Source organism: Mugil cephalus, chromosome 4 (genome assembly GCF_022458985.1).
Source record: "Mugil cephalus isolate CIBA_MC_2020 chromosome 4, CIBA_Mcephalus_1.1, whole genome shotgun sequence".
Lineage (NCBI taxonomy): Eukaryota > Metazoa > Chordata > Actinopteri > Mugiliformes > Mugilidae > Mugil > Mugil cephalus.
The window spans coordinates 5,132,181-5,144,236 of record NC_061773.1 but is presented as its reverse complement, the minus strand read 5'-3'; positions in this window follow the sequence as shown (position 1 = coordinate 5,144,236).

The following is a 12,056-nucleotide window of genomic DNA, read 5'->3' as shown; positions in this document are numbered from 1 at the left end:
ACATTAGGTGTATTTGCACAAAGTATCGGTATCGCCGATATCAGCCTGAATTTTAATCAGTATCAGATCGGAAAGGAAATCGGTTGTATCGACAGGCTTTGGGTCTCATGAGTTCAGGAGAGGGGCCTGTGTGGATACTTGGATCAGTTTGGGATCTAGTGAATCTGGAGGCCAGGTCAACAGCTTGTGCTGTTCTTCATGTATTTTCAGTTGTTCCTAAACCACTTTTGTGTGTGTGACTGTGTCAGGCTGTATCCTGCTGGGGATGGCTGCTGCCATCAAAGAGTGTCATTGCTATGGGGTGGCAGTGCCTGGTCTGGTCCATGTGGGTGGTACATAAGTAACATCCACATGAATACCAGGTACATTGTATTGTCACAAGATGGTCAAAGTTGTTACCTTCTCCTGTCAGTGGTCATAATGTTGTGGCTAATCGGTGTATACTTACAAGCTCTTTTTAAATTTGGTATGTTACAATAGTCTTTATTATACTCAAGGAGCTGAACCCTCACTGTAAGGAGGTCAAAAAAGTCGGAGTTAAGTGCGTGCGCCACAACTCTAAAAAGCCAGCATCAATGGAGCCCCGATTTGACGCGTCACCATGGCGGGGAAGCAGAGGGCTATGGTTTTCACCAACCTCTAAGTGGAAATCTTAATGCATACGGCGAGTTTCAACACGTTTTTAGAAAGAAGTGCAACACCGCTGTAACTGCAAAATAGAGGGAGACGATGTGGGAGAACATTGCTGCTCGGGTCAATGCGTAAGTTTAAATGTAGTCCTTTGCAATCACAATAATATTAAAGGGGAAAACTGCTTCAATGGTAGCCTATTCATTTATTTCATAGGTGCAATCCTGCAGCTAAGAAGCGCACTTGGCAGGAGTTTAAGATGAAATATAAAAACATTGTTCAAACAGGTACGTCCTCAGCATGGAGGGACCTCGTTTTGATCTTGTTTTACATTGTTAAGTAAAATATTAAGTTACTAAGTAATTTGACTGTACAGTTGTTTTATCGTCAACATAATGCTGCTTTCACATAGAGAAATATCTTCTCATTTATAGACTGTTCAAGAGAAATAATTTTTTTCCATGTTTAAAAATTGTTGATGAGAAACTGTGTTTTTTAAATGTTTAAAATTCGTAGAAATATGAAAATTCTCTTGAACAATGTTTAAAAAATGTTCAAGAGGAATTCTGTTTTACAAAGTTCAAACTGTTCTAGTGAAATTATTTAGTGTTTTCATTACATACAAAAATGGAAAAATAAATGAACCTTTGGAATGAAATACTGTTTGATTTTTATTAAGTGTCTGTTAACTGCCAAAGTCCTATTTTTCAACAACTTTGTTTTAAGTAAGATTTAGAGTCATTTAAAATCAACTGCTCTTGTTGAAAACGAATATGCTTGGTGCGCAACCCCAATATTACCCGAATCAGTAAAGTCGATCCTAGCTGATATCTGACTTTGTTTAAGTACGTAAATCAAACGTAAGCTTAATAAGTTTAAATTAACGTTCTTTAACTTGCTTAGCTTAATAATGGTGGCTCTATGCTACCTGTTGTATAACCTGACTAGATGTTATTTTGAAACATTCGAGAAAAAATAACTAGCTAACAAAAGAACTATTAAGCAGATGTTGCTAATATTAACCCAAATATTAACCCGGATGTTGACAAGTGTGGTAGGTTCTAATATCTGCGAGAACTGGAACCCCCCTAACGTCAGGAACACCCTTTTTTGTGTCGCAGCCGGATGACATTGGGTGGCCCAGCACCGCCACCTCTAATGGAGACAGAGGAGCCCTTAGCCAGAATATTAGAAGGCCAGTGGCTGAGAGAATTCCTGGAGGGAGGTCATCCTCTCAGTCCACCATCCAAGACACAAGTGCCTTTATAAAATGTAATAGGCCTATAGATATCTTTTTTAAGCCTATTCATATAAATATTTACTTGTCTTTTGTGTCTTTTTTTCTTTTGTCCCTTCTGATATAGTCTGCTGTTTCTGATTTTTTTAAATTATTTTTTTATTTTAATGATTTTAGAGAGACGGCAGAACAAGGCTACGCCAAAACTCGCCTGCTGACTGAATGAATGAAAGAGGAAATCAAACGGCGTGTGTGGCTGAAAGAGGGCAGAGACAGAGAGAAACTCGAGGTTCATTGAGATAAACCTGGTCCCGACCAGGTTAGGTTCATAGATAAGTGTTACTACGGTAACTGACCAAGAGCTTAAGTTACTTCTCTCTGTGAAACAGGCTAGAGTTACCCTACTTTCTCTGGTTTGAGTTACCTTTCTTTGTGAAACAGAAAACTCAAGAGTTTCCCTTATTTCAGGGTTAATAAACTTAGAGTTTTCACTAAACCTGCTTTGTGAAACGGGTCCCAGATCTAGATAAAATCTACTCTTCACTACAAACACATTTGACAGATCAAAAATGGTTGTGATGAATGGCTACTTGTCACAAAACGACCATGGCAAAGTAGGTAGATGACCACAAAAGCCAATTAATAATAGTGATAAATTTTTTTTTTTTTTTTTTGTCTTCTGGCGAGACCATTATGGAGCCCCAATAACACAACGTCTGTCTCTGACAGACAGGTCGATGTGTGGGGAAGGCCGCGCCCCCTCCATATACCACGGTTGACCGCCCCGTCCGGGCCATTCTTGCTTTCTTCCTCAGAGGAATTACAAGAGTTCCCTCAGTGCATCCAGTTGTCAGATTGGTTGCTAGCTTAACTGCTATCAGACGTCCCGTCAAGGGAAACGTTGCCTAGCGCTTCACCGACAGATTCTGGACTGTGCTGACGTTTACTTACGGTGGGATTGCGACCGCGTTGTGGCGAACTTCCCAATAGGTCACCAGGTGCTCACCTACCAGGTGTCCTGTGCTAGCTTCGGGCTACGTTCACTCAAGCTTGACTAGGTGTTAACATTAGCTTGTTAGCCACCGTCATTCGGGACATAGTTAACGTGCAGCGACGAGCTATTGTCCACACGGGTTATATTTAGGCTCACACCGACTGTGTACCCCAATAAATATCTTTAAACTAGGCTGACCCCTAGTATCAGCGGCTCAGGACACGAGCGACGAGGGACCTGTACTACAGGAAAAGGCTCCCTCCGACCCGCCCTCTGGCCAAGCAGCTGCTCCCGACGGTCCCGGCCTGCATGGCCGAGATGAGTCGGTTCTGGTCGAGCCCTTTCAAGAGCGAGGTAACAACACAGGGCTACTCCAAGCTAGAGGTGCATGGCATGGCGGAGCTGGGGCTGTCCGAAGCCCCGGCTGTGGAGCCTTCACTGAGCTACCACCTCCACCTGAGCCGCCGATCCATCTAAGCGTCTTCGCACATCTCCCTGCCTGGTAAAACGGAGCGTACAGCAGCAGGTGTGTATCAGCGTATGTACAAATATGCTGCGCAGTCGGTCTGCTCGCTAAACGCCGGCGCGCTGTTGTCGGCGTATCAGGCGGAGATTCTGGAGGAAATGGGCCGGCTGTTGGATTCGGGGGTCCTGAACCCGGTGCTGTGGGACGAAATCTGTGGGGTGAACAACCTCCTCCTGCGCTCCTCCCACGGGCTGTGCAGGGCTGTGGGCGCGTCATGGGCCTGGCAGTCACGGGAGAAAGGGCTCTGTGGCTCTCCCTGTCAGGACTGAGTGACACTCAAAAAGCAGAGGTCATGGACGCCGCCTACGACCAATGGTCTCTTCGGCCCAGCTCTGGAGAAAATGCGAAAAACCAGCACACAGAGAGTTCAGAAAGTTCAGAATGACGGGGGAGAGACACTGTCATGTTGGCACCGCGGTGTGCAGTTCAACAAGTGTCACCAAGCACCTGTCTTTCACTATAGCCAGAAGCTGTCCCCCCAGGTGTCACCAAACACTCTTTTTCTCATGTTCACAGACATAAAGCTGACAGCCAGGCCAAGGGCTGAGGGTGGTTTGTCCCACACAAAACATATTGAATCAATCACCAGGCAGCCCAAGGAGGGAGGTTCATACCTCCTTCCAGCCACCAGTGGCCATGTCCACCACAAAAAGTCATGTACACCTGAACATTACACTGCAAGGTGTCAGAGAGTCTAAGTGGATTCACTATGAATGGTTGTCCCACCTAAAGATGGAAGAATGTACCTTATATGAAGAGGGTAGCATCTTCTTGAGAGGGACTTATATTTGAGTGTGTCCCCCCAGGGATCCCCTCCAACACAGGCCTCTGTCCTCTGCTAGGGTGAGGTCAGCTGGTGGTGTCTCACCACCCACTTTGCTTGTTTTTTGTTTTTTTTACTGTCGTAAGTACAAGCAGTGGAGCAGGTAATGGCAATGGAGCAGGTAGCTAGCTAGCTAGCTAGCTAGATACATAGCATTAGATTGCATAGCATAGCATTTACATAATTTCATTCACATCTGCCGTCAGTTTCACTTGTAGTTTCGGCTGTTTCATAATCAGAGTACAACTACGTTTTCGGAGATGTTAATTAACTATTTTGATTGTAGACTAAGTGTGATGTTTCAGCGGAGTAGTGAGTGTGTGTTTGTGCAATACTTACGCATTCAGGCGGACTGCAATACGATATCTCTTTGTTTTGTGGCTGTGGCTGGTTTTTCTTTCTTTTAAATTTAATCTTTTATCTCTCCATAGTCCTCCATAAGTGTGTCGTGTGCGCGCTCTGATCCAAGATTAGTTTCTGTGCAACGGACCCTGGGAGAGAAGCTGCACTCGAATGAATTGTGTGACAAGTAATTTACTGATGCTGGCATCCATACTACCGATATTTTTGATCGATACGCCCAGCCTGAGTATGCAGATCGTTTCATGGGTTGCATCGTTTCTCTATTTGCAGCCCGTTTCATGATGATGCATCCGTCTGTGGTTTTTGCAGCACGTTTTTTCATTTGCACCACGTTCCTCTTTTTTTGCGTCTTGTTTACAGTTTCTGATTCAACGTTTCTGTACTTGAAGCTGTGTTCTCGAACTGAGATGTACTGGTTTTGTTGCCGTACGTTTGAGCGCGTTGTCCGTGCGTGCATTCTCTGACTCGTAACTCTTCATGAATGACGCAGCTAGCCGCCCGATAGCGCTGGGGCAAGGTTTGCTATGTGTAAGTGTGTATGTGTGTGGAGGTGGGTACGTTTAGATGCAGAGCTTAATCGACTTCGACTTTCTCACTACAGTCCTTGTCCCAGTTTACATGCAGTGCAAGAAAACTGCATTTTCTGTAATTGAGATTTTGACATTTTCAACCCTTTCTCCCCTAACCATGTGAGTAAAGCGGCTGTCAGTTGTGCTACATTTTCCTCAGTCTCGCCTGCGATCAGAATGTCATCAACGTATTGCAATATACAACATGATTGCAACAATGGATTTTAGAATTTGGACATTAGAACCTGTAGTGAGTGGTTAAACAGGGAAGGACTATCCGTGAGGCCTTGTGGTAATCTAGTATATTGCTTCCCTTCAAAAGTGAACGCAAACAGGTGTCTACACTCTGGCATTTATTTTTCTGAGATCGTGCACCAACCTATGATCCACCCTCTCTGGTTTAGCCACGGAAGTGATAGGTGTGTTGTAATCAGACTTGCATGGTCGCAATACTCCAGATTTAAGCGGGCCTTCAATCGTTCCCCTGATACCATTTGCCTTATCACTCAATAGGGGATATTGAGGTTGGTTTATGATCTCTGGTGTTTTCATTTGTAGTATGATAGGAGGTATTTCTCTGCAATGTCCTACATCAAAAGGTCCAGTCGCCCACACTTCATCTGGTATTTGTTTCAAGAGTTGCATAGCCAATTCAGAACTGGCACTCACACTGAAATGTTCCATTATACTTTAGCTTGTAACATTTACAAGAGGGACTATATTCCATTAACGTGGTCCCTGTCACTGCCTGCCAATCATTTGCATCAATAGCTTGTGATATCATAGGTCCTAAGTTCTTAGCTTCCCCTGTATTGGCCACCTGAGGGATATTGTTGTACATTTGATATATGGGTACCGGCCCTTCATCTGCTGGCAGAGGTATTTGAATTTGGTCACTAAGCAGAGCTGTAGACACAGCAGGCATTTGGGCTTTAATCTCTTTGGTTTCTTTCTTTTTATCAGTGACCTTGTCTTTCAGCTCCTTCAACTGTTCTCGCAGCAGCTGCATATTAAGTTTTTCAAACTCCCTGTCATGTCTCTTTTTACTCTCATCTTCCGGATCTAAGTGGTGAACCAAAGTGGCAATCCACATTTTCAGGGGCATGCTATCTCCGGCTACCAATTCCTCCATTTCTTCTCTAATTGCACTTGTTTGTCCTTTTATCACAGCTTGCTTAAACAGTCTTTGTAGTCAGTCAGTTAATGGGCTGGACCCCGTGTGACCCTCCCATAGTTTTAACAAACGGTTTATGTACTCCTTCCCTGCTTCCCCGGGCTTTCTGTAGGTATCATTCATTTGATTAGAATCAGTTTTTACTGGGTATTGAGTTCTCAAAGCCACCCAGAGCCTAGGGGCCAGGCATTCAACAGGTTCCGCTGCAGCGACCTGTACGGTCCCAGCGGCTGTTTCCAACCAGACTAGTTCATGGGGTTCTAAGTGTGCGGCCAAACACGGTCTTACATCTCCCAGGGCCAGCACCTGCCCACTAAAGGTTTTTAAAAATTCTCTGATCCAGTTATTTCCTCCCTCTTTGGGGTCTGGCAGTGTAGTTTTTAGCAGTGCTTGGTCTGCATAGGATAGTGGATTGTACTGTCTCTCCTTTATTTGTCCCATACTGGTCCTAGTTTCTATCAGGGGGAACTGACTGATCTTGGGTCAAGTCACATGGATACGGCATGTATGTTGGTGATGCCCGCCTCTGTCCTACTTCACTGTCTGATTCGGAATCAGAGCGGTCTGAGTCTGCCCTCGCTCCGTAATTGTTTCTTTCTGTAATGGTATGTTTGGGACATGGTGTTCTCTTCACTGTTTTGCGGTCCGTTTTCTAATCTTTCCAATGCCTCAATCTGTTTTGCGATGTTCTCTCCCAACTGTTTCAGGACCTTTGTTAGTTGTTCAGTATCATGTGGTTTTGTTGTTTGTTCTTCCAGGTATCTTATTACGTCCCTGTCATCCACTTTCTTAACCCCCATTCTCTATCTCCCTCACTCCCTTCTTCACTCCCTCCTGTGTCTCCATACTCTGACCTTGACTCCACTTCACTGGCTCTAACGGTTAATTTGGCCATTTCATCATTTAATTCATTCAACGTACTTTTCATGTCTTTTAACTGCCTCTCTCTTACCTCTTCTTTATATGCTTGCTCAACAGCCTCCCCCGGCTTGGGTTTTTAATTCACATGTAAGCATGGCATCTGTACAAACAAATTATTTGGGCTATACTGTTCATTAGAGTTCTCCTGTCCTGCTCTCTCCATCATAGTCTTAGTGCCCACAAACAGATTCAATTATTTTATTTTATTATTTTTTTATGTTGGTGCATTAGCCTGTGTTTCCCGTGGTGTGTATGGAAGTGGTATCTCACCAGTTGTCGCAGCAGTTGTCCTTGTTAGTCTGTCCTTATCTTCCTGCTCCATTCTGGACTGCTTGCACTGGAATGTTATTGTGGCTATAAAAGCAACTACTAAAACGCTTGCTTGTAAATTTTAAATGATCTTCAATCTTTACTGAATCAATTGTTTTTGTTTGTTTTTTATATTTTAGAGAGTTCCCGTATAGAGTGGTTGTCGGTGGGGGGTCCCCCTAAGCCACCGAACAGACCATCTGTTGTTACGTCTCTGCACCATTTTTCTAAATCTTTAAGCTCTCTTTTTGCTCTCTTCTCCGGGAAGGATCGTTTTATTCTGTCCCTCCTTTCCTTTATATGGGCTCCTAATGTCCCTGGTTCAGCTGTGTCTGAATCACACATACTGTGTTCTCATTCACACTATCTGGCCAGCTGAGACGTATGGCACGCTATGTCCCCAGTTCTCAGCCCAAGTGTCCGTTCACGTCAGGACCCGGTCACAACACCAGAACTTATTTAGACCCTTGAACAGCCTACTTCAACAGACAGTGGACTTATGTTTTCATGTTTATTACTTCAGAGGGTGTCTTTTACACTCAGACAATCGGGCAGTATCGGCCCTGAATTGTCTGATTGAGAGACCTCTAAATTCTTCTCCTGTACTTCTCCTACTCCTACTCCATTACCTAATTTCCCTTCGGGTATGAATGAAGCTATCTTCTTGAAGCTTTTTCTTTGAACACCCAGGGGATCCACATGCCTAAGTAACCCTTTTAAACCCTAAACTCCTAGACTGCGGGGTTTTGGGGGCTGATCAGACCCCTTCCGGCCTTTAAACTCTTCACTATTCTCTTTTTCATTTCTCTTCTTTTCCCTTAAACTCAGAGGTCAGCTTTTACATCCAGACAATCAGGCAATATTCGGCCTGACTATCTGGATGAGGGCTCCTTCTGAAGCCTTCTCCCGTCTTTTATACAACTGATCCGTACGTATTCTCTGTGTTTTATTCTTACAAACAGTACTACTGTTAAATCATACTCTCACAGCCACGAAATGTCTCATAAGACATGCAGAAATTTGTTTAATAGGTTTTCTGCTCACCTTTTACTTAGTTGCAGCCGCTGACTGTAAGAGATGCTCCTCCAGTGTGACTACATTCCTTTCCTGGTATCCTGGACGAGCCCCCAATTTGTCGAAGGAGAATATTTTCCTCTTTTTCAGCCCAGGATCTTTATACCGTCTGGAAAGGGTAGCTCACCTACGCACAAATCACACGACAATTTCTCACGTTTAGGATGTTTATTTGGTACACAGAGAATAGATATTGATTTCAGCGCTGAGGCTTCGGTCAGTCCACCTTAGGGGTAAAAAGAACCAAAAGCCCCACTTCAGGGATGTACAGTGACCTAATTCTACCTAGACCCCGCCTGAAGACAATGGGGAGGAGTACTGCCTCTCATGTGTAAGTGAGTTTCTTTGTGTAACCAATTAGCTTTATCTGGTTTCCAGCATGTGAGATATTAGGGTGTGATGTGTCCTAATCTGTGAGCAAGCTGTAGTAAAGCGTAAGACAACTCCTTATATGATGAGATAGCGTAAGTAACATTCTTCTTGATTCTTCCCAAGGTTATACATAAGCTGAAGGCCTTATTAACCCCTTTAAAACCCAACATTCTGTTTCTCTGCGCTGTTTCTCTGCGCTAACGGTTAATGTTGAGTCAATCCACACGAAAACAAATGCACACACGTAGTCTCCTTTATTTTAAGAGAGTGACCCCCAAATCCCCCGGGTCCGTCCGCGTCGCGTGAGCATCGCGTATTTGGTCCGTCCTCCACTCCGTGTCAACACCCACCGGGTGCGGAACAGCAGCGTAGCGTTGACTTGCGAGCCGCCCATATAATCATGATATTACGAGATCACCCAGTAATCCTAGACGTAAGCAAGACCGTGGGATTACATTCCAGGCTTTGTCCTTTCTTGTATTGTCCTTATAAAAAAATGTGATGTATCATAAATGATTTTATTCTGCTCCACTTCAATTCGGCCATTATGAGGCTACGTGAACGGCATATTGTGTTTTATTTTGAAAGGGGGCGGAAGTGTTTTACGTTGATTCTGCATCGGGTTTCCTGTCCTGGTGCAATCTGCTCTGTTGAGCTTCATGCAGTTTAGCAACGGCTCCATCAAAAATAGAACTGCTACGGAATGATAGCGTAATGTTGATCTAGCGACAGGAAATACGACCCAGAGTCTGCTCATGGTGTTTTATTTTGAAAAACGACCGGATTCGCTCTGCAATTTCTGTCTGACTTCCTGTCCGAACGATGCGCTCTCTGTCCAGCTTGACGTGTGTGGCTTGGAACGAGTGTCAAAAATAGAACAGACACGTACACGACGCGACGCGGACGGACCCGGTGGATTTTCGGCATTAGGAACACTTAAACAAGGCCTATTTTTATTTGTATTAGTAATTAAGTTGATATTTCATTCACATGTTAAAATGTACAGAGTTTACAATAGTGTTTCTCATTTTACTTTTTATTTGTTTTCCACTTAATTTCTTGATTTCATTTCAGTTCAATAAAACATAGTAAACAACCAGGCAGTCACACAGCTACACTTTTTTTTATTTGAAAGGCTGGAAAAGCATCTCTTATCAGTGGGTTTTCCCACTGCGCAAAGAGCAATCCAAATGACATCTTTTCTAAGTTGTTTTTAGACGTCTCATGTAACCCAAAGGTGCAGATCGTGACGTCTTTTTTCCGACGTCTACTGAACGGCAAGTTTCGACGTCCACAGGACCTCTGTATAAAGACTAATTCTAATCCAAATGTGGTCGCTGTACACGTCTTTTCTACGTCAAATTTAAAGTCATTTCGGACATCGGTTCAATGCTGCTTCTATACTATATAGCTTCATTTAATCGCCAAATGAAACTACAGGAAAATTAACTGATCTTTGCTTTAGTGCAAATAACATTACGAAAGTGTTTACATTTAATAGACTGGACATCTTTTAAGACAAAGTGCAATTAGTGCCACATCTTATTGTTGTGTTATGTCCACAACCCTAAACCTTCCTAAACCTAAGGTTTAGGGTTGTGGACATAACATGACCGTCTGGAAGCACATGAACTTAGAGGATTTATAAATAAATCACCACCCACCTATTTTGCCTTTATTTATCTTTATCATTATTCTTGAACAAATTAACATGTTAAAAAAGTGTTGAAAGTGTTGGTGTAAAATCCAACAAACATTACTGGAAAAAATGTGGCAAGAAACTTCACAATGGAGTAAGAGTCCTGACTGGTGTGTATCCTCCACCTCTTTGTGGTGGATGGTTCAGATGCTTTGAAGCACACATCCAGATGAAGTCCAACGTAGCTGCCTCATCATATTTCATGACCCCATCTGCATTAGTAGAAAAAGTCAAATGATTAGCTCAAAGGCTAGTAGCGATAGCAACCACTGAGTTGTTAAAAGGAGGCCTGTTGCAGTTCTAAGTAGCATGCAGTAGCATGTCTGGCTTGCTAATCGCCCAGTTCTAAGGTTCTATGTCAACTACAGACCACTAAACAGCATGACCAAGAGAGACACGTACCCACTGAGTCTCTGAACTTGGTGTCTGGTTTGTCCTGGCTCTCCTCACAGGTGCCAATCAGCCCTGAAGCCAAAGACTGTCTTCTGTACCAGCAGAGGGTTGTGGTAGTTTCGAGTCCTCTGCAACATCCCAGTCACGTTTGAACAGATAATGGAAAAGGTGCTGAGTGACATTCCCTGACAAAAATGTCTGGTCTGTCTGGCCCATGGAAGCTCCCTCCATGCAGCCCTTTGTGCCCTCTGGAGGGTTCTACAGAGGATATCAGTGGTTGGTCTGAAGCTTCAGCCCAAAAAGTGCTGCTTCATGAGAAAAGAGCTGGAGTTTCTGGGGCAAAGAGTTGGAGTAGAGGGAAAGTTGAGGGAAAATGAGAGAGAAAGTGCAGGCAGTGAGGGATTGGCCAGTTCCCACCAACCTGTGAGAGCTGAATAGCTTCACTGGACTGGTGTCCTTCTACAGGCAGTTTGTGTGTGGTTTCTCTTGCATAGCTGAGCCCCTGTTCCACCTGCAGCAGAAAGACAGTAATTTTTCCTGGACAGCTGAGTGCGAGCAGGCCTTCAGATCTTTGTAGAAAGCCTGGACAGAGTCTCCCATCCTCATTCCCCCAGACCCCAACCTGCTGTTCGTCCAGGATGTTGGTATGGGGCCAATCTTGACCCAGGTGGTGGTGGAGGAGGAGGAAGTGGTCGTATACTTCAGCGAAATTTTCAACAAAGCTGAAAGGAGCTATTGTGTGACACGCAGAGATCTTCTTGCTATTGTGAGAAAAACAACCCACTTCAAATACTACTTGTGCGGCCTGCCCTTCACTGTACGAACCGACCACTGTGCCTTCCAGTGGTTAAGAGCTAAACAACATCTGCAGCAGTGAAGGGCATTGTAGCAGGTTTGCTGCCACCGTGGGTTCTCTAGCTCACAGCTTATGGGCTCTATATTCATGTCACAAGAAACCCCCCAACACTCAGC